A 24738-nucleotide genomic window follows, 5' to 3' on the forward strand; every position below is an offset into this window, starting at 1 on the left:
GCAGCTGAAATGAGTCACATACTGCAAGACCTTGCAATTTATACGGAAAGAAAGCGCAATTTAAAAAAGATCTCTGACTCCTCCTCAGCCGACTGTACAATGCAAGACACCCACTAAAACTCAAGTCATAGTCAGACAGTTATTTTTCATATATTTGAAGCACATGAAGTTGCAATGATTTTTTTAATTGACTAGCTTTAATTCACCAACATTAAAAGACCAATACATAGTAATGATAGGACAGTGTGATATTGAAATAAAAATTACTCTTATATTTTAATATATACCATGGATTTGTCATGCAGCAATTCAGAACCTTGGTACATTGTTTTCATTTATTTATAGTTGCACATTATGAAAATTATCTACAGTTGATCACAAAGATTTAAAGAAGGTAATAATCTAAAATAATGTATCTCCTCACAAACAACAGAAGCAACTAGCCAACAGTTCTCTAGCCCATTCTCATCTAAAGAAAGCAAACTGCTTTGTAACTGAAGGACTTGCACTGATAGGTTTTGTTAAGCAAATTGACAACATAGACATTATGGCATTAGATGACAGGTAGATATAATAAAACTATTTATAGCACTATGCAGGAATAAAAGCCACAGAGAATGTTATGTTAAATTATTTTAACGTTTTAAGTCTCCTATATTGAATCTTCCTACCCCAAAATTCCACATCCCAGGAAAAAAAAAAAAGAAAAACATAGGCTGTGTTTCTACTCTGCAGATTTACAACATCTTTGGTTTTGCACTATGATACAGAGTTAAGGAACTGAAGAGAGCAATTCAACAGAAAAAGCAGACAGACACACAGAAAGAATACAGCTGTATTCAACATCTGTTTACATTGTACTCTGACTTCTTGCACACTTCTCTTTGAAAATACCAAATACCTTGTACACATCTAGAGGTATCTAGACACAAACCCAGCTGTTTGTAGATATTCTAGGGTGTATCTACACTAGAGCTGGACGCGTGTGTCTCAGCCAGCTTTCCACACTCTGGCTTAGCCACTGTGAACAGCCCCATGGGGGGGAAGCAGAACGTCTATGAATGTATCCTAATTATCTCTGCAGGAGGCAAACCCAAGGGCTGCCACCAGGCATGGATTGGCTCAAAGCCACTCCATTAAAGCCCTGTAGGCACACTATCTTTCTGCACAGGTTGTAGGTACAGTATGCATCTTGCATGTTGTTAGAATTTTAATAAAAGTATTTACCCTTATAGCACTGTACATACAGCTGCACTTTCTAGTACATAGGCAAAGGCCAGATCCTCGTTTTATAAAACTCACTGTTTAAAAAACAAACACAAAACCACTGCTAAAATGCAAGATGAAGGAGGTATCCACCATGGTTAAACATGCACAGCCAGTATCATCAGGGAGAGAGGCTCTTGGGCAACAGGAGACCTTCGGAGCAGAATCAAACACAGGAAGCAGAGCCAGAGAGGGAGGAAAAAAGGGATCAGTGAAAGCTGAGGATGAGATAAGACATGAGGCAGTTAGTACCTGTTGACACTTCAGGATTACACTCCCATTTAACAGAGTGGGTAGCCTGATTAAGCAATGTTCACGTCTCAAACCATGTAGAAACAAGTGTTACTTACTGATCTGTGTTCCAGTAGCACCTCTTTGTGGCAGACACTTGAGAAAAATGTAAAAAAATCACAACCCCTTCCAACCACCCTATTTTACCAAACAGGAATTAAAATTAATAAACAATAGCCATTGAACTAAATAGCTAAGAACTCACCTAGCGTAGGGGAAAACTCTTGCAAACAAAACCTATTTATGAAGAATGATCAAGGCTACTTTGTGGTCTTCTTAGCATATCTGAGGAGGAAAATGGAGTCCTAGAAGTTACTTCTGTTAAGCACTTTGGCATTTCAATAACAGTGGTGTATTTCACTGGATTTCACTGACAGAAGGAGGCAAGAATATTTATGCATATGGAAAAAAGAGTTTGTGATTACTTGACTCTCTTCATTTAAGGATGCAAAAGGATATAAAGTTTTAACAAGGTTAAACATGTAACATACTGATTTCGTACTATTCTTCTAAATTTTCTCATTCCACATAGATGACAGGAACCAGATTCCAAGTCAACTGGAGGGTTTTGTTGAGCATTGTTCAACCTTGCAATGTGGTTGATGTGACATGTCCAAGTCGTATTAAAAAATAGGGAGAAAAAACAACAACAACAACAACAACAACAACAACAACAACAACAACAAAAAAAAAAAAAAAAAAAAAAAAAAAAAAAGCTCAAACTTTGTTAGACATTTGATGACATTTGAAGATGAAGTCCTTTTGTACAAATCAGCCTGGTTTGCAAAAATCATCACTATCATCAGATGTTTCATGCATCAAACTAAAACCACTTTTCAGGCTATCAATATTCCAAACTGAATGCCTTTTATGCTGTTCAAAACACGAATTTCAAGAACATTCACAAATGTTGGTACTCATTTGTATGGTTTTAAAAAATGCATATTTTAAAGCAAAAATGAGTGCTAAAAAAAAAAGTATATTCTGGTGTAATGAAAGAACACTGACTGTAATGAAACTGACTGGATAGGAGTTGGATGTTTACAACACCTGCACATATAACTTTTTGCAGCACTATCCATTACATAAGCTGATTTTATTTTCAGTATTAAAACTTTTTTAAATGTTCACTTTCACCAACTTTAGAAAATCTTAACGTTTTCTTCTACATATACCAACTTCTACTAAAAAACAAAAGCATTTTATTCTAACTACTATCTCAGATTTCATTCTCTAAGTCTCTAGTTACTTTGTATTTCTAAATATAGCAGATAAGAGTACAGAGAAATATGCTGTATTGTAAGAGCTTTTATAAACAACAGTTTCTAATTTTAGACTACTCCATTCTGAATAAAGTCTAATTAAACCACATATATTCTCAAATGCAGTCTGCAAAAAGGACAATATTCATGTCTCCTCACTGCTTTTTGATTCCATCTTACCGTGAATGGCTTAATATCTACTTTTGAGTAAAAATGTTTTCTATAAAGTGGAACACTTAACTTTCCTTTTAAAAAAAATTGGTAACATATTACCTTTTTGAAATTATTTTCAGATATTAAAATCAAGTCATAGGTACTCTATACACACCAGGCTCAACAGCTGATCTATTTAAGAGGGTTTTTTTTCAACCACTTTGGGGATTGATTTTTCAAGAATTCATAATTAAGTCCAGAACAAACACGTTTTAACACTAAGGATAATTAATTACCAAAAAAAGCTTAGAGATAACAGAGATACATTTTCTACTCTCCATGGTCTTTAGATCAAGACTGATCTTTTTCGCTCCCCCAAATTTGTACGTAAAAGGAGAGTAAAAGCATCACTGAGTCGAATGTTATGGCCTCTACTACACATGGTTAAAATGTTCATTAATCTCCCTTGTAGGTGTAAGCATTTATGAATCTCAGAGCTTTCATCTCTAACATACAACTTTCTATTTAGCTAGAAGTTAAAACTAATAAACGTTATTTTCATCAAAAGTTTCAGAGCCTTGTATTTATTAGCCTAAAAATTCTGTAAGTTACTGTCACAACTTGTTTTGGTTTTGAGCATATATATGAACTTGTACCAAGTTTGAGCAACCAAAGTAATTTCATTGATTGATATTATATTGGCTGATTCAACTCATTAGCTGTTAAAACAAAACTACACTATTTTTTATGCCTAACTACTGTATGAAAATTCCTTGACAGCGCAAAAAAAATTTAACACCACTTGTCTTATCATTACAGATCTCAGTTTTTAGATATTTTCATAAATGAACGTTAAGAAAGTCTAAGTTAGTGAACAAGAAATAAGTAAATTTTTTTTCTGATATTTAATAGTGCTGCATACAAACAATGATGATTCTCTGAAATCATCAATTATTTAAAATTAAACCTGCTTTACGCTAAAAGTGATTAAAGGTCATTTTAACCAGAAAGTTTAGTATCTCATATTTATATTAGTGTAAAAGTTATAGGAATCGCCATTGTATCTTTTTTCCTGTACATCAATTCAGACTTTTTTAATACAGATTGTGTAGATAATCTTCCTCGAATGGCTTTGTGATGATAAAGTGATTTTAAAATTCTTTATATTCCTAATAAAACATTATTTTATCTTAATTATCTTAAAAGTTGGCAATCTCAAATTTTCTTTTCTATTACTTTAAAGCTTGTAGGTTGTTGACAAACTCAAGAATGTAGCAAATTCCTGGTTTTTCAGAACAGTGAAATTGAGAAAGCTATTCTGATATTCATTCCACTGATTTTTACAGTCTGGGATTATATATATGACTTCATGGGGTTTATTTCAGGGAGAAAATCTTCAGTAATATCTGTAATGTGTATTCCTTTGTCCTTGATATCATAATTTTAGAACACATCATGCTTAGTTCAAAAAAAGATCCAGTTGTTGTTTCACTCCCAAGGAGCACAATTTATTTCAATTAGCTGTGGTTTTACAAGTTATTTTACTGAACATGTTATGTTCCTTACTTTCCTCAGGGGCATAATCACAAAGAAAAACAGCTTGATATTTTTATAAACAAATCAGTGAATTTGACTATCAAGTAGCTTTTATCTTTTTCTCCTTCAACTGTCTCCTTGAAATTACTAACTTTTTTCAACTTTCATCTACAAGGCCATCTCTTATAATCTGCCTTAATTTCCTACAAGTGTATTATTGTCCTTTCAGTCACATTCACATCCAAATGTGGAAAAGCTCTTGAAAGCAGAGACCCTGTGGATAACATCCACATAGTTAAAAAAAGAAAATATACATATATATTCTTAGCACTTTTTAACTATAAAAGCAATAAAAATTTGTAGCACTACTCTGAGATTTTGTACTCCATGAACAAATACACTTTTTATCATTTGCTTAATTTTCTTTGAAAAGGTTTATAGCTATTACTCTCAGTATAAAATTCAAAAGGCAAGATTGTTTCTCTATGAATAAAGACAAGTAGTGGGAGCTGAGGTAAGAAAGCGCCGCCCTGTGATGGGAGCCCATCTGGATCCTTACATCTTCCAGCACAGCAAATGCTCACAGCCTTCCCTGTTGGTGAGGTGTTCCTGTACCACTGAGAACTTTCAGGGATGCCATGGAGAGAAGCTGTGAGGTAAACCATGGTCTTTCCCAATAAAGACATAAACAGCAAAGAAGATAACCGGTAAGGTGGAAAGCAATTCCGAGATGCAATGAGCACACACAAAAAGAAGGAACAAAATTACACTCTGGAGGAAGAAAGAAAAAGCCCAAGGATGTAGAGAATGGTAAAAGGTGTGCAAATGCAGGTAATAGTGACCCAAAAGAAAATGGGGACAGATTAAATGGTCTAGGCTCATTAGAAATAATGCAGGAAGATCACAGAGTGTTTTTCTCTGTTAATGTAAGACAACATTAAAGAAGGCAAAGAATCTGTGGGCAATCAAACCCACCTGGAAACAAGCTTCTTTACAGACCACTCAAATGACAAATGGACTTAGCCCCAATGCACACTGCTAAAACAATACCTATCACAAAACAAAAGGATGAGGAGCAGTGCTGACAATGTTTAACATCACAGACAAAGAACCCAGCTGCTCAGGGTAAGTGCTGTGTGTTTCAGTTCCTAGGACTTCAAAACCAAATCTGTCTACCATACTTTAAATTTTCTAATTTTATCTTCAATTAGTGTACATTGCCGTTTGATTCACAATTAGAGGATGAGCCAGCATTTTTTGGCCAAGTGACATAAAATTCTGGAAATCTATGGGAATCTGCAAAGGTTTACAGAACTGAATACCTAAAATGGGAACATGAGGCACAGATACAATACAAAAAAAGCTTAGGAATCCATTGTGCAGACAGACATAACATTACAATTCCAAAGCTGAAAAACAGAACCAGGACAACAGCTTGAAATGTAAACAATTACAGAATCACCCAAAACAAAGTTCACCACGTTCATGTGTTTGTTAAGGGAATCTGTATCCATTAGGTTTAGATCCTTTCTGCAGCTATACTGAGTGTATAGACAGAAAGAAAAGTCAAGAGGCCTATAGCAGCACAAGGGTACTGCACCTCTTGAGCAGGACCCTGCTGGAAGGCACGTCAGGACGCCCCCAGACACGCTGCAGTCAGCAGGATGTCGCACCCTGGCACACGTGGTGCCTTTTCCAAACAGCACCAAAGCCAGCGGCACTGCACCGCTTCCATCCTGCACGGCCAGCCTGATTTCCTCTGCCCTGCCCTACCCCATCACATCCCGGTTAGACTCGGCCTCATCATTCTGGCCAGAGCAGAGTTTCCCTTCTGGCTGGTGCCGTGGGGTGTATGAGCTGTGACTCTGCTGGTACATTGCAGCAGGGGAAGGCACACAAGGCACAACGGGACCGACAGCAGCGGAGACATCTCTGGCATTTGCTCTGTGTTGGGAGTTACATAACGCTGTGATACTCCGGAGTAGATGCCGCTTGACGACACAACGGATCTGCTGGCTGTAGCTGGATGTTCCAGAATGAGAAGCACGTTGAAAAAATCAGTGGTGTTAAGGTATAGTTTTGAATCAGGTAAGAAGACAGGGCAACCTAGAAAACTGGTTAAATATTGCAGCCCAATGTCATAAAAGTTTGTGGATAAATAACGAGATTAAGGATTCAGTCCTTAATTAAAAGGCAGGGATAACACATATCCAAGATGAAGAACGCTTCCTTACTTTTTCTTGACAGCAACATTAGCCCACATTGCTTCATGCTTTGTTTGAATGAAGAAAAACGTAATTAAAGTTTTAATTAGAATTGATCACAGTCCACAAAACTGAAATGGATTGTGCCGCTTGAACACTGTACTAGAAGATCTTTCAAGCAAACTGATGATCTTAAATGAACTATGTTCTTTAAAAAGGAAGGGCATTCTGTCAGATAATAGGGTAGTAGTCATTAGAAAACTAATGACTGAAAATGTGTCACAGAGACAACTACTAGGAAGTACACATTCTGAAACGGACAGTGATTATGTATTCTACAAAGACTGAGCTTCTACATGCATTTATTTTTCTCTGTGATTAATCTGTTGCATATCATATTCTGGTTATAAAATATGTCCATCCTTTTATTCTTCCTAAAGAGATAGTGATACCTCTGAGATCTGAACTTTCCAATATATAAAGAGAATGCCTATCCACAGGCACACTAATAACAAAAAATCGCTAAAAATATATAGCCAGCAGAATTATTGGGAGAACTAGCTGTATCCCTCACACCCATCTGTTACATTAACATCTTCTGTCCAAGAACACGGAATTTATTCATCTATTTGGCCTTTTGATAATTGGCTATGGCTTTAATGCCCAAGTAATCGCCCTTCAGTTTTAATGAAAAGGGCAGCTGCTTTCATCACCCTGTTATCTGCACCTTTGCTTGTCAGCCCAAAAGGCTGGCGGTGCAGGTGAATCCCCTCCCCGCCTCGCTGCACTGCTCCGGCTCCTGCGGGATTCGGGAGCGAGCGCGGTACCCGCGCGGCGGCGGCAGCTCCGGCTCCGGCTGCTTTTCGCCCGGGGAAGGCGGAGAGCCCCGTCCCACCTCCGAAAAGCCCGTGAACAGGCTCCTCCAGGGCCCGGGAAGCGGAGGCTCTGCAGTTGACCAAGATCAAACCCCCCTTTCCCTCCCAATCCCCGACGGTTTCTCCGCAGGCCGGTGGCCGGAGCCGCCAGCCCGGGCTGGGGCAAGTCAGGGAGGTGCTGGGAAAAGCTCACACCATGGGGGACGGATGCCAAGTCGGGGTGGGGGGAAGCTCGCAAGTGGCTTCAGGCAGGAAGGGGACCGCCTGGCTGCGGCGGGAGGAGGGAGGCGTTCCCTTGTGGGGGCAGTGGGGAGAGCGGGGGACTCCGGGGGGTGGGGACACCCCCGGGCTGGCGGGAAAAGCCTCGCACCGGGGGAGCCGGCGGCACGGGCAGCCCGCACAGGGCAACGAGCGGCGGGGACCGAGAGGCTCGCGGCGCCCGAGGACCGAGCTGTGCGGGAGGGCGGCAGTGCTGGCGTCCCTTCTGGCAGCCGCCGCCGGGAAGCCCGCAGCGCTCCGCTGAGCCCCCGTGTCCCGGCGCGGCACCGCGGGCGCCGGGGAAGCGTCCTCGCCGCAGCTCTGAGCACCGCGCTCCCCCCGCAGCCCGCGGCCAGAACCCGGTTCTTCCCGGCGGGGAAGAGGAGTGCGAGGAAGCCCTCGGGATACCGGCAGGCGTTCCTCCCCTAGCCCCACACAAACAGCACGTCTCTCCGGGTGCGAGCGGCTTATTTCCAAGCCATCCTGGCGCGCAAAGTTGCGCCGGTCGGGCAGACCCCGCCCGCGCTCCCTCCCTTCCTCCGCAGCCGCGCACATCGCGGCCCCCGCAGAGCCCCCGCACCCCGCTCCGCTCGGGTCAGCGCGGAAATCGCCTCCCTCGCTTTCCGCCCCGGCTTCTCACGATCTGTCTCAACCTGCTCCACCTTTTGTTTTGATCTTTGGAAACGAAATTCTCTCTCCTGCCGTCTCCTTTCCCTCCTCCTTCTCACGCCTTCGTGTGGGAGATGCCCAGGATCGCAAAACAGCTTTTATTATCTCCTCCCACCTCCATCTTCACTCCGATTTATGCCCTAGTAAATAGCAGGAGCGCGGCACCTCCGCCCCGCACCTACCCCGCTACCACCTGCAAACAGCTCGTCTGCTAAATAAATGATAAAATAAAAGCTTTCCTTATAGGCAGTATGAAAAGTGATAGAGCGATCGCATGGATCGGGAGCACTTTTGCTTTCCCCCGTGGTGTGATGACCTTGCGAAGGCTGCTCTGGCGCTTGGTTTCGCACGGTCTTTTTTTTTTTTTTTTTTTTCCTACCAGGAAAAAATCACGCCCTTTTCGCTGTCCCTTTTCAAACGAGCACGAACGCCAAAGACTCTCTCTTTCACCAAAGCGTTTCCAAGCGCAAATTGTTACGCGACAGCTCAGCTCTTCCTCTGGATGCTCCCGGTGTTGGCATCCTGACCGGCGGAGATTCGTTAACTCAAGAGTTAACGGCAAACCGCCGCGGGTACCATCTCCCTCCATCTCGCCAGTGGAACAACTCCCGCACACCGACCGCGCACACCAACTTTCCCGGTGAGGATGATCCGCGACCGCTGAGCAGCGCCGAGGCCGCGCAGCCCCCGCCTCAGCCCCGCCGCGCCTCCATCCCGCCGCCTTCCCGGGGGGTAAAAGCCCCGCGCAGGGCACTCCGGCAGCCGGTTCTCGCCCGCACCTCCCGGGTGCGGAGCCCGGATCCCCCCCCTCCTTTCCCCCCGCGGTCCCTCTCCGCACTTACTGCGGGCGCGGGGTCTGTCCGCGGTGCGGAGGAGGGCGCAGGGCCCGGGGTCCCGCGCGGTGCTGGGGCCGGAGGGACACGCGGCGCCGCCTCGGTGCGCGCCCGCCGCCGCTCGCGCCGCAGCTCCTGTGCGCGCCCCCGCTCCGCCCCGCGCGCCGCCCGCCGCCGCCCCGCACTGCAGGACCGCCGCCCCGCGCGCCGCCCCGCGCTCCGAGCATGCGCGCGGGGCCGTGAGGCGCGCGCGGGAGCGGGGGAAGCCCCGGGGTGGGCGGGGGGCGCGAGCAGGGGCAGAGCCCTGAGGGGGTCGGCTCGGCCGGGCGGCCTCGGCGTCACTCTCGGCCTGTGGCGGGCGGGCTCCCCGTGCCCGGCGCCGCCAGTGCCTTGCCCGGCGGCTGCGCTTCGCCCCTGGCTCCTTCGCTCCGCGCGTGGAACCGTGCTGCGCCCTGCGTGCGGGGACAGCGCCGGCAGCGCGGGGTGATCACAGAATCCCAGAATCAGTTAGGTTGGAAAGGACCTCTGAGATCATCGAGTCCAAACCTGTGACAAAACACCGCCTTGTCAACCAGACCATGGCACCGAGTGGCACATCCAGTCTTTTAACATCTCTAGGAATGATGACTCCGTCACCTTCCTAGGCAGTCCATTCTGTTATCTAATCACCCTTTCTGTGAAGATTTTCTTCCTACTGTCCAACCTAAACATCCCCTGGTATGGCTTAACACCATGTGCTCCTGTCGCCAGTTGCCTGGGAGAAGTGGCCGGTCCCCATCTGGTTCCTTTCATGCGCAGGGTGATGCACTGGTGTCCCATGCACGGAGCCGCCTGTCGCTGTCACACGGGTGTGTAGGCGTCATCTTCCACTGCAAGCCACGCGTCCACCGTGGCTCTTGTCCACAAGCTTCTTATACTATCGTGGAAGTTAATGTTATATAGTTTAGCTTTAAAACATTGTTCCCTGAAACAATGAAAAACCCCTGAAAAATGAAATTCAGCTGGTCTTGCCCTTCAATATAAAATCCAGCTGATGCTGCCCTGCCCTCACTTTTGTCACTGTCACTGAGATAGTTGCTGTTGTGGTAGGAGTAAACCATCAGGGCTCCTTCACAAGACACTGCACAGCATGCAACTCATTGAAGGTCCTTTTTAAGACAGAAACATACATGAGTGTTTGCTTTCATGCATGACAGGTTCTGTCACTGACTGTTTACATAAATTAAGCATATTTAGCATGTCCTAAGCACAACACTGCAGAAAGCAGATGGAAACAGCAAAGAGGTGAAAGGGAAGCAAAATAATGACATATATAAAAAAGAGTGAATTATGCCATGCCTGTTTTTAACTATCTGCTCATTATTTCAGAAAGGCAAAAGCATGAAGGTTGTATATTAAGTGATAGATGGAAATAATTCCTCATTTACTGTTGAAAAGCCAAAAGAATTAACTTATAACACAAGCTGACATGTACAAATGTACAAGAAGTGACAGTATTGTCAGTTTGCAAAGGTAGACAACTGAATTCGTAAGTTATCTTTTTGTGATTGGCAAGAGTCACCAATTTTGCTCCTAGAATTACTTTTTTTGTGTAAGACAACAATTTTATGATTTTATGCCTTTTTTTTTTCAAATTTCCCAGTGCACCCTTCTCTTTAGTTCATGTTTTGATTTTCTAGATGCATAAAAATACCACCTGAAAATGCTAAAAATTTAGTTCCATTCCAGACTTAGCAGAAAGAAACAGGATTTGATACACTTCACTGAGTGTCTCTGAAATTCATGTTTTATTTGTTCTGATTAATTCAAATTATTTTCTGTCATCTTCATATTTAGCTACCTCATTGCTTTCTTGGCCTGGCAGATCATTAATAATCATCTCTAGCATAATGCAAGTTAGAGTGATGTAACATCTGCTTCTAAATTTTAACCACATTGTTCCCTCATATTTTCTGTCTCTTGCTCCATTCTTTATAAGTTTGTCTTCTACAATCACAGTGCAACATTAATTCTGTGTGGCCTATTTTGATTCTGTCCACATTGCAGTTACTGCATGACTTCATTTCATCTTCGTAACTCTTCTAGTGACAGCAGCATAGCTATGGGAGTGCAGAGCCCTGAGGTGGCTCTAAACTCAGGTATTGGTGTCCTAGCTGGGTTTTGCTCTGTTCTTCCACAGCTGCCAAGGTAACAGTATTTCAGACAGCTGGTAGAAGGCTGCTGTATGCTTGGTTGTCTGCTGTGTGGCTGAGACTTAGAGATTATGCCCCTTTCGTCATCATTTGGGGTCACCCTTTGCAAAAACCTGAACATTTGCTTATCCTCAAAAAGCAGAAATAAAGAGGTTAAATTTAAAGGGAAAAAAAGTGGCTAAGACGCATTAAAATAGGACTTTATGTCATATCATTTTTAAATCTAATTCAATGGCAGAATTCCCATCAGCTGCAGAAAGGGTGCAGATTAAGCAGAAGATACTACGTAATGTGTTTTCATGTAAAACTTTCCCTGTCTACATGTAGGTAATTCTATATAAAATCAGGTTACTTAGACAGCATTTTCAAATGCATTTGAAAACAAGATGCTCATCCAAAAAAAGAGGTATTCTACAATATTATTCTAGAAAACTGGCTTATTTTTACATGTGCCACATCACAGAAACAATGCAATACAAAATCCCATTTGAAAAGTGTATATACATATAAAAGCGCTCCACTTGCATTATTACTGCTTAGTCAAAAATGCCCATGAAAAGGCTTCATTTTGGTGTAGATCAACACTAATAAGAGTTACATCTTATTCTCTTCATGGCATTATCACTAGAAAGGTAATAATGACATTACCAGCGTGTGCTGTTATGACATGTCTTACATGGTGCTGTCCTACACTGCATGCAACTCCAATAGGCCCTTGCAAGTTAGCTGTAAAAGTTTACCAGTTCGTATCGTTGGCATTTTCAGCCACTTAACATTTATTTTTTTATCTATGCAAATAATACTCTATTTTAGACTGTGAAGAATTACATTCACTTCGCTTGCTTCTCAAGATAGACAGTGGCAGAATTTTCCATTTTGTTGCTATACAGTTGTTTGGATTTCGCAAATGAAACTTATTCCTGCGAACTAATTGTTGCAATTTCAGATTTTTTTTTTTTAACCTAAATAAAATGATGCTCATAATGAAGCTAAAGTAATTTAAAAAAGAAGTCAGGGTCTGACCCAAAGTTTCGTATTGAAAGTGTATGTTTTTTATTTTACCCTCAGTCTGAACACTGTAAATATAAGAATTATTAGCCTTTGAATGGACAGCATAACAACATGGGTACCTGCTCTTTTGCAGTCTTCCATGACTTATCTGGATCTTCTTTAGGCTTTCAGTCTCCTGAACGTTCTGCTTATACCTTTGAAAGAAGCCAAGTGAGGCCCTAAGACTGATCTTTTCAAGGGAGATAGATAGGCATCTCCAGAGGGAAATTCAAAATCTAATGAAACTGTGGATCCTCCTCTCATTTTTTCTCTCCCTCGTCTGCACTCTAGAGTAGACAATTCAATATTAAAAGACACAGTAGTCTCTGAGAGGACTCACTATCTCAGCAGGTGGCCCTTACTGATAATGAGATGATTTTTTTTTTTTTTAATTTAGCATGATCTCCTGTTTTGCAGATAACAAATTAAGTGCAAAACACCATTTTGGGGTTTGCATTTCCCCCTTTATATTTTATGCTGAATACTTGCTAAGAATATATTAGTGTATATATTTTACGAGAATCAAGAGCAGAAAAAATATCGTTAGAAGGAATTGGAGTCTGTATCTACATCTACTTTATGTTCTGCCAGGCCTTTTGAAGGAATTACTGTCTCTCTTCCTTCTGTGTTCCCTTGGTTCAGTTTTTGCACACTGAGATGTACTTGTCTGTTAGATGGGGAGCCGAAAGCAGCAATGCGGCTGCAAGGATTGGCAGAAGGGAGCTGCTTCAAGGCTCTGTGATTAAACGAAGCTGCTGCAACACACTGCAGTTGGAAAAGGGTGAGATTCTTGATGCTCAACAGCAAACAATGAGCATGGCTGATTTTATCACTTTCAAAATGACTACAGACTGTCGTGCTTCTTTAATGTGCTATATATAGTTACATAAAACTGACATTTTAATACATGTATTATTTTTTATTTTCATCTGTCATTGATTTTTTAAATAATGCCCCTAAGAATATAGATAAAACAAAATTTACTTACTTTACTAATAAATGCAAGTTTTCTTCTTTATGAAATGTAGTGATTTCTTGTGTGCAGATCATCTTTGTTTGTGTCAAACCAAATGAATTATAATTTAATCTTTTCATTAATGAGACAACTTATTAGTCTTCAATTTCTCAGGCTCATGGAATGAAATGCAAAGAAAATACCATTTATGTAACAGCAACTCTGATGTTGTATAATACAGTCACAAATGGGGACTGAGTGCAGTGTGTTACTTTATATCCTATATTTGATAGCTAAATACCTGTATATTTGCCTGCATTTTCTTTCATGTCAATGAAACTACAAAGAAACTGTAATAGGGTGATTCAGGCTGGGAACCTGGCAAACAAGAGTCAAGAAAAGAAATATTTAAGTTCAGGCACCTAAATGAAGTGTCTAAAGCTAAATGGCACGAGCTCAGGTTTCACTCCAGTAAGCTGCTTCCCACAGAAGCTGTTCTAGTTGTTCTTCTTAAGTAAGGCATTTGCTCAAGCAGAAATAAAAGGTTGACATTCTGGACCTGAAAAATATAAGCTTCAAGTAAATAATGGGTGTTTAGAAGGATAGGAATGACAAAACTTAGAAGCATTTCATTTTCTACAAATGTCCTAAACATAGCTTTCGTCTGCCATTTAGCTGAAGGCAGAACTTTTACATACACAGAATAATTCCTGTGAAGTCACACTGGTCATGTGCTCTTGAGATGTTCCAACAGGACTTTGTTTGTTTATTTGATCTGTGAGTGATTGTTCTTAGCTAAAATATTATAATGGTGACATGGAAAAATTGAAACACAATTGTAGAAATAATAGCAAATCATGAAATTTAAAGTAGAGGAAAAGGCCACAAATTGCAGCTAGGTTAGCAGATTTATTACTAACAGAATTCTTACTTTAATCAACACACATCAAAGCAAACAAGATGCTACCTTAAACTTCTTTTTTTGACACCAGATTATCTTACTCAGCTTTTCATTTGTGTCATTATTTTTATTATTAATGATTGTCATACAGACCTGTATGATTGTTAATACACTTCAATGCTGTGATATGGGTGTATTTTCTACTAAAAAATGGTGGGAAGGGTAGATGGAGAATAAACAGAATGTTTACTTTCTTATGGACAAAATGTACTCACGTTTTGCTGGATGCATAGGTAGTTATCTTTGTGTAATTAAACTGGACTGTGAGACATGATGATTTTGTATAATAGTTTTTATTTCAGAGGTAATACTTTTTAATATGATTTGGTTTGAGAAAACAGCAGTGAATCAGCACTCTTGGACCATAATTACAAGAGCAGGATGTACTGCTAAGAGCAGAGATGCATCTCAGAAAGTGGGCTACTGGACATAAAATCAGAACCAACAGAGAGAAAAAAAAATCTGCGAAAAGAGATGTTAAACAAAACCTTGAAAACTTATTTCCTAATTCCATTTGCAATGAAATCTCTCAATTTCAAATGCTAGGTCATCTTTTCGTGCATTCGTTAACCCCTAATATAAGTGTGGTCCTTTGCCCACATCTTTCTAATTTCTCTATGTGTCAAAATCCTGGTACTGCTTCTCTCCCCAAAATGTATAACACAGCATCCAGTCTTGTACCTGGTATCAGAGAGATAGCTTAAGAAAATCTTATCAGAAGCAAAGCAGTTACACATCTTTCTTTTACAAGAACCTCTCTCTTTGTAGTAGTTTCAAGTTTAGGAACATGCAGAGCTGGAGTACACTTTTGGATCAGGAAGCTTAACAGGTAACTATGAACTACTTAGTAATGAGTTTGTCATTATTAAGGAATTTATGTTTGTGATTTCTGTAACTTCCTGTTGCAGTGAATTCTACATTTAACTAAGGTTTAGATATGTGAAAAAGATATTTACCCATACCATTAATCTAGAACTATTTTTTTTTCACATTCAGTGGTGAAAACTGTAGTGCCACACTGAAAAACAGCAATATCAGCATACTACTTTGAAGTAACATTGAAAATGCTAATTTATAAATATTTATCAAAATACACAATATAAAAATATATTAATACTGCACTAACTGGACTGATTCTTTTCTATCTGATTAAAAAAAAAAAAGTTAAGTTTCAAAATAAGTGTTCTGCAGCGTATCCTGTCAGCATGTATACTTGTTGCAGTATTCATGGGCCTTTCCCCAGTCTGACCTCAAGGAGCTCCTGGGGATTGATTTATTTGTTTGATGTAGGGGGATGAAGAGGGGAAGGTGAGGAGAGTTGGTGTTCTCAGAACCAACGTCCTAAAACTCTATGCGCTTGAAAATCATTTATCTGTGAAAACCATCCTAGGTGGTTTAGCCAAGGATCAGACTCTATTTTGAAGTGTTTCTTCTTCCCTGGGCCTCCCTGAATAACTTCCACTCCCTTTTGAAGCCCTGTGGGTAGCCCTTTTTGTTAAATTTCCATCCATTTGACTTTTGCCTCAAGTCCCTGTCTGACCATTCTGCATCACTGTTTACTCCTTTGTCCCTGGAATGTCCTGTGTTCTCTGCTGCACCGAGCAGCCCCTTTCCAGGGGCACAGGCCCTCTTCCAAAACAGCTGCTTCCTCCCAAAGAATCCTGCCAACAAGTGAGAAAGGGTGACTGTGTACATAGCATATTTTAAATTTAAGATATAGCTTATTATCCTGTGTGTGTAACTTGTTATGCAAGAGAAGGAGAATTTTAATATTTTTACTTGCTCTTGTGACTTTTTCAACATTGGTGGAAAAATAAACAAAGCTGAAGGGAGAACAGTCAGGTGCGACTGTCATAAACAAATAAATATGTAGCAATCCAGAACACTTAAGACAAATGCAGCAGATACTTTGCTAAACTGTTGTCTCAAATAAGCATTCTAAACTTCTCTAGTTGTGTGTACTGGTCTGTCACTGCCTGAGATATCTATGTGTCTGGAGATAATTGAAAAATATTCACATACTTGCTAGCTTATCCAAATTAGGAATAATATAGCAATAATAAATGTTTGCTGTGTGCATGATTCTTTTAAAAAAATTAACCTGTTTTTATTTACTTATATTTTAAAATTTGGTAGTTTGTTTCATGTTTCACATCATTTTACACTGCATTAATAACTTTCCTCCAATTTTCGGACTCTTTATGATCATTATTTTTGTCCCCATAATTATTTTCTATGTGATGTCTAACATTCTGGCCAGCATGTTTCAAGTCATTCTCAGGTGCTATTTAGTTCAATAATGAAGCCATCAGTGTCTGTAATTTGGGAGGTGAACCAAAACTCATGGAGTTAGTTGCATTAGTTTAAAATCAACTCACTGTGGAAATAAGATTGCCCCTGGTTCTTTATTATATGACTGCAGGCTGCTGCTAACTGGGCAGTACATTGTTACACAACACTGTATCACAGCAGGAACAGCGAAGAATTGAAAGCAATATTGAGTTGAATGAATTTTAACTTTAATCTAGAGCTAGTTTACTTATTTACCAGAATGATCTCTTCCAGAGACAATGTTGTAATAAAGCAATGGTTAGGTTTTGATGTCATATGGTGTTTCAGATTATTTGTCTTTGCAAAACAAATGCACTCATGATCCTTAATTTTGATGCCATTTCAAACTACTGAATGCCCTAGTGTTTTGTCCCATTTAATTTGAGTAGTAGTGTAACTGAGATTCTGTTGCTTCTCTTGAGAAATTTATCTCATTGTCTACATGAGTTGAGAGAATCACAGAATCACAAAACATGGCAGGCTGTTTAAATGTGGGTTAGTGTATATACATAATTTGTGTGTACATGCAAGTATATATGTGTATATGTACAAGTTCATTATATAGTTGTGTTGTGTATGCATAGGTATATGTATATGCATTACATTGTGCATGTATATATTCTTATATTGTTAAAGCTGTATTATTTACTGCCAAATTTCATGTGTTAAATGATTGATTGTCTTCTTTACAAAATTTATTTAGAAATTTTTAATTGAGTGAATTGGATTTTTTAATTTTTAATTAACCTGCCTGATACTGAGTAGCATATGGCCAGAGTGTAATAAGCCACGTGCTAATATATCAATCTCTGAGGGTCCAGCCATCTGCAGACAAGTGGCTATAATTAATTAGCAAGACTGCTTCTTGGAGGTGTTTTGTAAATCAGAAGGTTTAATAAGTAAAAATACCAAAATAACAAATGTTACAGAAAACAAAATTATAAAAGGCATGCACAGGTGTCTGACAAACCTCAAACCTTGCTAAGACACCCCAAAAAGCTCCTCATTTCTTTAGTGCTCCTTCCTAAACACTGGATGTTCTAGGAGGGATAACTTGGCTAGCAGTCAATAAGATCACCAAGAGGCTTTGAGTTACACGCTCAGAGCCCAGTCCATGCCCCTGTGCTGGCCTGAGCCAATTACAATGAGAAACCCACAGAATCTTCCAGCTTAACTTCCTATCATGTCTAAAGGTGAGTTGAAACTCTCCCTATTTGGAAGCACATGCTGGGTGTGTGGGGGATGCTTTACTACACCTGCCTCTTAGCTGTTCTTTAGGCAACTGAGTAGTTTTGAATAGGTCTCCCTATAGGAATTATCTTTCCTATGGATTGGTCTCTTTTACCAATTTGTTGATGCTTTAAAAAAAAATCTGAGCTATTTCATAGGTGTTTTACAGGACATCTGAATATAGGCGTTGAAACAGAGAGCATAATGGAACTGATAAAGGAGCCTGGTATCTGAGGCCTGATCAAGCATAAACCATGGGAGAGACAAACACAGATAAAGGCTCCCTGGGGTACAAGTGACCAAGAAACATGTTGTGAAACTTTGTCACGATGTCATAAAGAATGTATAGCCAGTGAGAATTGCTACCAAAAAAAAAAGAACCCAATATAAATATAAGTGCCAATATAAGTGCCATACAAGAAGAACCCTATATAAATGCCTTGTGTGCTCAGTAAATTTGGCTTCTATCAGAACTTGGAATGTCCCTGTCTCTCAGTCGCTGGTATCTGAGCTGTTTCATAGGTATTTAATCAGCTTTCTTTCCTCATGTTGACTCTAATAATGTCTATCCACAGCTGAAATGGGGGTTGAATGTAGGAGTTCTGTAAAGACTTAGTGAAGTGTCATTTTTAATGTATACCTGTGTTTACACATAAGAATGCCTCATATAAAATTGTATAAATGTACATAATGTGATATACAAAAATATCTATGATGACTTCATACTGGTATAAAGCAAATATATTTATAACTAGTCAATCTTTTATGTGAGACCAGTGATGACCCTTTTACAAGATATTTTAGAGATATTTTAGAAAGCCTGCAGACTTTCTCCTGTTGGTAGTTGACCATGTTTAAGACTAAGCCAAGCAGGAGCCAGAAACTATCTCATTTTGCAGTTGCTCAGCATGAACCCGAGGAAAAAGTTCCATGTTCTTAAGGATTTTTTCACCCTAAGGCTTTAATTCAACACAAATTTCTGATTCATATTCTTGAAAAAAGAACATTACATTCTTCCTGTATTTCCTCCACCCATAGTTTTTTCCTAAGACCTAAATGGGAAAACATTTAAAAGGGAGATTCTGTTTTAAATAATTAACTGATCCCTATTCATACCATGAGTATTAATGAAATTCTGTGTCTCTTTCAAACTAGCAGCACCTGAATAGATTAAAATAGATTAGAAAGAATAATTGCTGAATTTAAAAGTGAACTGCTTATTAAATCAAAGTAGTCTACGAGTTGTTTTAGCAGGCAGTCAGTGTGGAAACCATTTACCAGTTGCTAGGATGTCTCATTTCTATCAGATGTCTCATTCTTCAGCTCCATCAAGTCACTGTGGAAGAGTGGAGAGGAGCAGCCTGCCTACCTGTATGCTCTGCCTGATTCCTGGGGCCTGATGAAGGCGGACACAATGCTCTGACAGCTTACAGCAGTGCCAGGAATGCCTGGGATTGTGGGAAACTGTACTCCCATCCAGCCCACTCCACAGATGAGCACAACTTAGTGGTGATGCGTTGACATTTTACCTCTATGTTTGCCTACTGCAGCAAATTTTCCTGTCACCCAGTGTTTTTCTGTGTCTGTGGAGAAGATTTTTGTAAAGAAAAAATAAATAAACACTGTAATAAATTAACAATGCAGCTACACTGTGATTTCATGGTATATATGAGAAAGCATCTTCAACATGAAAACACATGAACAAAGGGCTGCTATTTTTTCAAGATAATGAGACAAAGGCAATGATTTTTTTTAGTACCTAACAACATATTGTCTGTCTGTTAAAAAGATTGATTTAAAGAAATAAAACCACAGAATCATGCTGTATAACCAGTATTTTACACTGTTCACTTCCTAAAAATGAATATAGATTTTATTTATTTTTATTTATTTTGTATTTGGTTTTAATGGGTAAAGGATTGCTCATATGAATGGACACATAGCAATTTTTATCATCATTCCTATTCCTTAATATATCTTGTTATTAACTTTTCTTAGACTTTTCAGTCTTGCACACAAACAAGTTAAGATATGCTTTTTGATCTAAAGTGTTTTATCTGTGTTATTATGATTAGACTATCTTATTCATATCAAGATGACTTTAAAAGATGCTAAGAGATATCCACTCTGTTTAAAATTGATCTGGATAAACCATTTTAAATTAATTTGTTTTCACCTTAATAATACTGCACAAGAGGTCAAAGTCTTATTATTGACAGATTATTTTGAATTGTGCTTTCACAAGGAAAAATATTTGGATTTTAATTATAAGCCATTTAGAGTATTTCATCCTTATAATCTACAGTTTCCTCAAATGCTATCAACTTTCCTGCTTAAGGAAGTTAAGGGAATTTCAACTTTGCCAATCTCACTTGCATCTTTCAGCTTTTAGTCATAATTTTAAATATAGAAGATAGTTTATTCACAGTAAGCCACAATATCCTGCCAGTGGTTCCATATTAAATTAATGAAAAGATGTACTTTACTGAATGTGTTTTATGCTCACATTTTATGCCCTCGAATAATACTCTGTATTAGATCAGGAAGGTGAGGGATAATAAAAAAGAAAAATAAGGCATCTATTAGTTAAAATGGGCCTGTTCCCTTACAGTGTAAGCACTGAATTAAGGAATTCAGAAAATATTTATTATTGTTAGTGTATAGGAACGGGAGAACACGTGCCTGGAGGAGAGCTTTAGCCATGGATTGCACATATGAATAATTGGGAGCAGAGATTTTGGTAAGAAATACAATTTATTCAACTGTAATCCCATCACAGGAAACAGTTTCTGAAGTTCAAATAAGAGATTTTAATTTTGAAGAACTTATGGGATGTTAATATGTAATGAAAGCTCCCTCTGGAACATTTGCCACGGAGTAGTGTGCTCTTCAAATTCCAGTCAATTGTTCTCAAAGTCAAAACTGTCTATCATAAGAACAAAATGTACCACTATGCTGTTCTGTCTGCTGAAAGATCAACATATTCTCTTTTTGTCACTAAGGAGATATGTTTCTGAGGAAATTTCAAACAGGAATGATCAAAAAAGCAAGGAAGAATTCATTCAAAAAACTGATTTAAAGAAGGGTGGATATTCAACCTGTGTAATGGGCCTTGAGATTTTAAGGCCAGTTATTTATTATTTCATATATATTTAGGCTTGATTACCTTTCATTAGTAGCACATTTCATCATATGGTGTCTTCTGAAAATGTGAAAACACAAATGATTTTTGAAACATAAATAGCAATCTGAAATATGTATCTAATAAAAAAAAAGTAAAAATGGCCATACTGGATCAGTTGTTTGTGTTTGCCCTGTCTATTGTCTCCAACACCGACCAGCAGCTGACATTTTGAGGAAGTGTAAAAGAAATTATCCAAATATAAAGTAATCCTTCACTTAGTATCTTGTAGCTTCTCATGATCAACATTTTACAATTTTTTTAATCTCAGTTTGCAGTCAAGTCATTGTGCTTAGCATGTTATGGAGGTCTCTTTCCTGAACTTATTTTAATTGCTTTTTAAAGCTTTCATATCTTTGATCCTCATAACTACATGCTACCATGAGTTCCACAATTTAATTATATATGAAAAGTATCATATCTTGTTTGTACTAAGCTTCTGGAACAGTAATTTTTGTGATATGTCCCAGTTTTTGTCCTGCAAGGAAGGAATATCTTATTTGATTAGTCCAGAAATTATCTGGAAAGGAGAATACATAGAAAGGTGATCAAGTTTGCTGATGATATTTACCAATTTGGAGTAGTAAAAAAAGACAACCACAAGTGAAGAAAATCTCTTGTGGGGCAATAAACTGGCAGTTAAAATTTTGTTTAAGCAATGTAAAATAGAGCAGAAAGGAAAAAAATAATTCTGGCTTCATATTTAAAATGATGGGCTCTGAAATGACCCTTACTGCATAGGAGCCAGCTCTTCAAGTTATGATGGATGGTTCAGCTAAAATGTCAGTGATCATCAGCAGTCAAGAAATCAAGCTAAAAGTTAAAAATTATTGGGAAAATAATAAACCTCCAAATGAAATAACATTAATATGCAGATGCTTATATATATGAAGCGCCTGCAATTTTACCACTATATATACTTCTGATCCCTCATCTGGAAGACAATATGGTAGAATTTTAAAAGGCTCAGAGAAGGGCACCAAGGATTATCAAAAGTGTGGACTGTCTTCTGTAGTGGGATAAACCAAAAAAGGGTCTACTTCAACCTGTAAATAGATGCCTGATCATGATATGATAGCGTTCTAAAAAACATGACTAGCATGTCAGGGTTCTGTAAGGATTTACTGTTCACTGTGTAATTCTAATGGAAGACAGCAAGGTAGCAAAGCAGAGCATTGGTTCCACATGCATAGAAAAGGAACTTAAAATTATTGAGGTTACCCTGTACAGTTCTTTGATCCTAAATGTTTTGGGTGCTAAAATTTATGCGGAATTAAAGGGGTATTGGAAAGATATCACAGAATCATAGAATGGTTTGGATTGGAAACAACTGAAGATCATCTAGATCCACCCAACCTGCCATAGACAAGGACACCTTCCACTAGACCAGGTTGGTCAAAGCACCATCCAACCTGGACCTTCAATGCTTTCAGGAATGGGGCATCCACAATTTGTGTGGACAACCTGTTCCTGTGCCTCACCATTCTCACAGTAAAAATTTTTATCCTAATATCCAACTTAAACCTGCTGTCTTCCAGCTTAAAGCCATTGCTTCTTCTCCTATCACTACATACCCTTGTGCAAAGTTCCTCTCCTCCTCTCTTCTAGGCTCCCTTCAGGTACTGAAATGCCACAACATGGTCAGCCCAGAGCCTTCTTTCCTCCAGAATAATCACAACTTTCCAGGCTGAATAATCACAACTCTCTATCTCTCTCTATGTCATATAGAAAAGAAATCCATGGAAATCCTGATTATGTAGACAGTAACCAAACTAGAAATGGTTGCAGACTGAGGCCTCTTAGGAGATGTACATGCTTAACCCAGCCTTACTCTCTTTACGTGGGCCTGAGTTCTTTGTTGCTGTCAGAATGCAGGGCTAGACTGACCTGAGTATTGTGCAATATCTCTTCAGCTCTATGAATACTCCTTTTCTTGTGCCCTGTTTTATACTATCAAAGATTTCATAGAATCATATCTTCTTCACTACTAATGATCTTCCTTCTTCAGTTAAAAGTTATATATTCAGTTAAAGTATACAGTCTTTTTTCCATAGGAAATTTCTTTTATGCTGATCCTCATTGTTGCTTTTTCTACATTTTCTAATTCTATTCATTTGGGTTTTTTTAAAGGTGAGATGACTGGAGTGCAACTCACTGTTAAAGATTTGAACATACTGTGGATTTTAGAAATATAAGTTCCCAATAATCTCTCTTTCTCTTTTTTTTTTTTGACTGGTTGTGAATGTTGAATTACCATTTCAGAAATTTTCTGTAAAATGCCCTTTATCGATTTTTAAGAGTATTAAGTAGCTAGTAAATATATACTAAATGTAAATACAGAGTTACATTTCTTTTAAATACTAACACTCATTTATCAATAATGAAATTGATCTATTTTATTATTTTGCAGTTGTTTAGTATTGGAGGATGATTCTGCGATTCTTTCCAACCAGCCATGTCTTTGAGTATCTGCAATACCTGTGATCTTTCTTACATAGTAAGTAATTTATGAGTATGTCAAACAGCATAGTTCTCAGCACAGGCTTTTAAGAAATAAAAGGAGAACAAATAAAGGCTTTGTCAAGGTCATCAGTTTCTTCTCATATGAAGATTGATGCTCAAAAGTAAACTAAATACACACTCCTAAAAAGTGCATTTCAGTTTTTATATTCTCCTTCAAAAGGCACTTTCATCTTGCACACTTAATTTTCATCTGTTCTTGCCAACAAAGCAAGTATTATAATCTGGATAATTTTAAGAAGCTAGATGGGAAGTGGCAAAACAAGACTTCACAATTTCCCTGATAGACAACTAGAAGAGTTTATTATTTTTCTGTTTCTGATACAGCCCCAAACTATCATGAAAGGATGCATAACACACTCTTGCCAAATGCCTTTGTGTGAGAGTTCCGGGACTCAAGTCTTTAACCTGCAGTGTTTTATTGCCTTAAGGCAGTAGAGTATCTACATTTGTTGTCCTTTTTTAAAACAGGAATGTTTTATTAGTGCAATGGATGTAGGATGGATGGATGTAGGGAAGCACCTTGTGAAACTCATCCGCTGCCCTATGGATATTTTGCACTGTGATTATATGACCTGGAGGAACATTTTGTGGGTGCAGATCAAACTTAACTTTTACACTGCAGCTCCCAACATAAACTGTACTTCCCAAAATTTCTGCATTACTTTATCACCTTTTGAATGGCTCCAGTTGTCTGAGAAGCTGCTTGAGCAGCTAAGCCCTGCAACTTCTACAATATACCTGGCTAGTCATGGCAGAAAAGGCACAGTGTTTGTTTTCAACTAGGCTTATTTCCAGGGGATAAAGAACTACTGATAAGCAGACACTGCTAATATTAAGCTTTACTATTTGATTCTGAAATTTAACTTCTTTGCTGTAAAGAGTATTCAAGAGAAAAATAACGAGTCCAGATATTTTACATCTTCATGACGTTTTTAAAGAAAAAATGTTGTTTTCTAAAGGTAATCTGT

General features: G+C 39.1%; 1 protein-coding gene across 2 annotated transcripts in view; it reads right to left on the reverse strand.

The window, feature by feature from the left end:
* Positions 1 to 9484, reverse strand: part of VSNL1 (visinin like 1) — an 86252-nt gene extending 76768 nt beyond the window's left edge. Inside the window, exon 1 of one of the 2 annotated variants that reach the window (XM_066314766.1) lies at positions 9357 to 9484. The gene's annotated coding sequence lies outside the window, so the exon portion shown is untranslated. Of the gene's footprint in view, positions 1 to 8507; positions 8735 to 9356 lie in introns of those variants that run through there. The other variant, XM_066314767.1, reaches the window with a different exon arrangement.
* Positions 9485 to 24738: the final 15254 nt, after the last annotated feature.

Source organism: Sylvia atricapilla, chromosome 3 (assembly GCF_009819655.1).
Source record: "Sylvia atricapilla isolate bSylAtr1 chromosome 3, bSylAtr1.pri, whole genome shotgun sequence".
Classification (NCBI taxonomy): Eukaryota; Metazoa; Chordata; class Aves; order Passeriformes; family Sylviidae; genus Sylvia; species Sylvia atricapilla.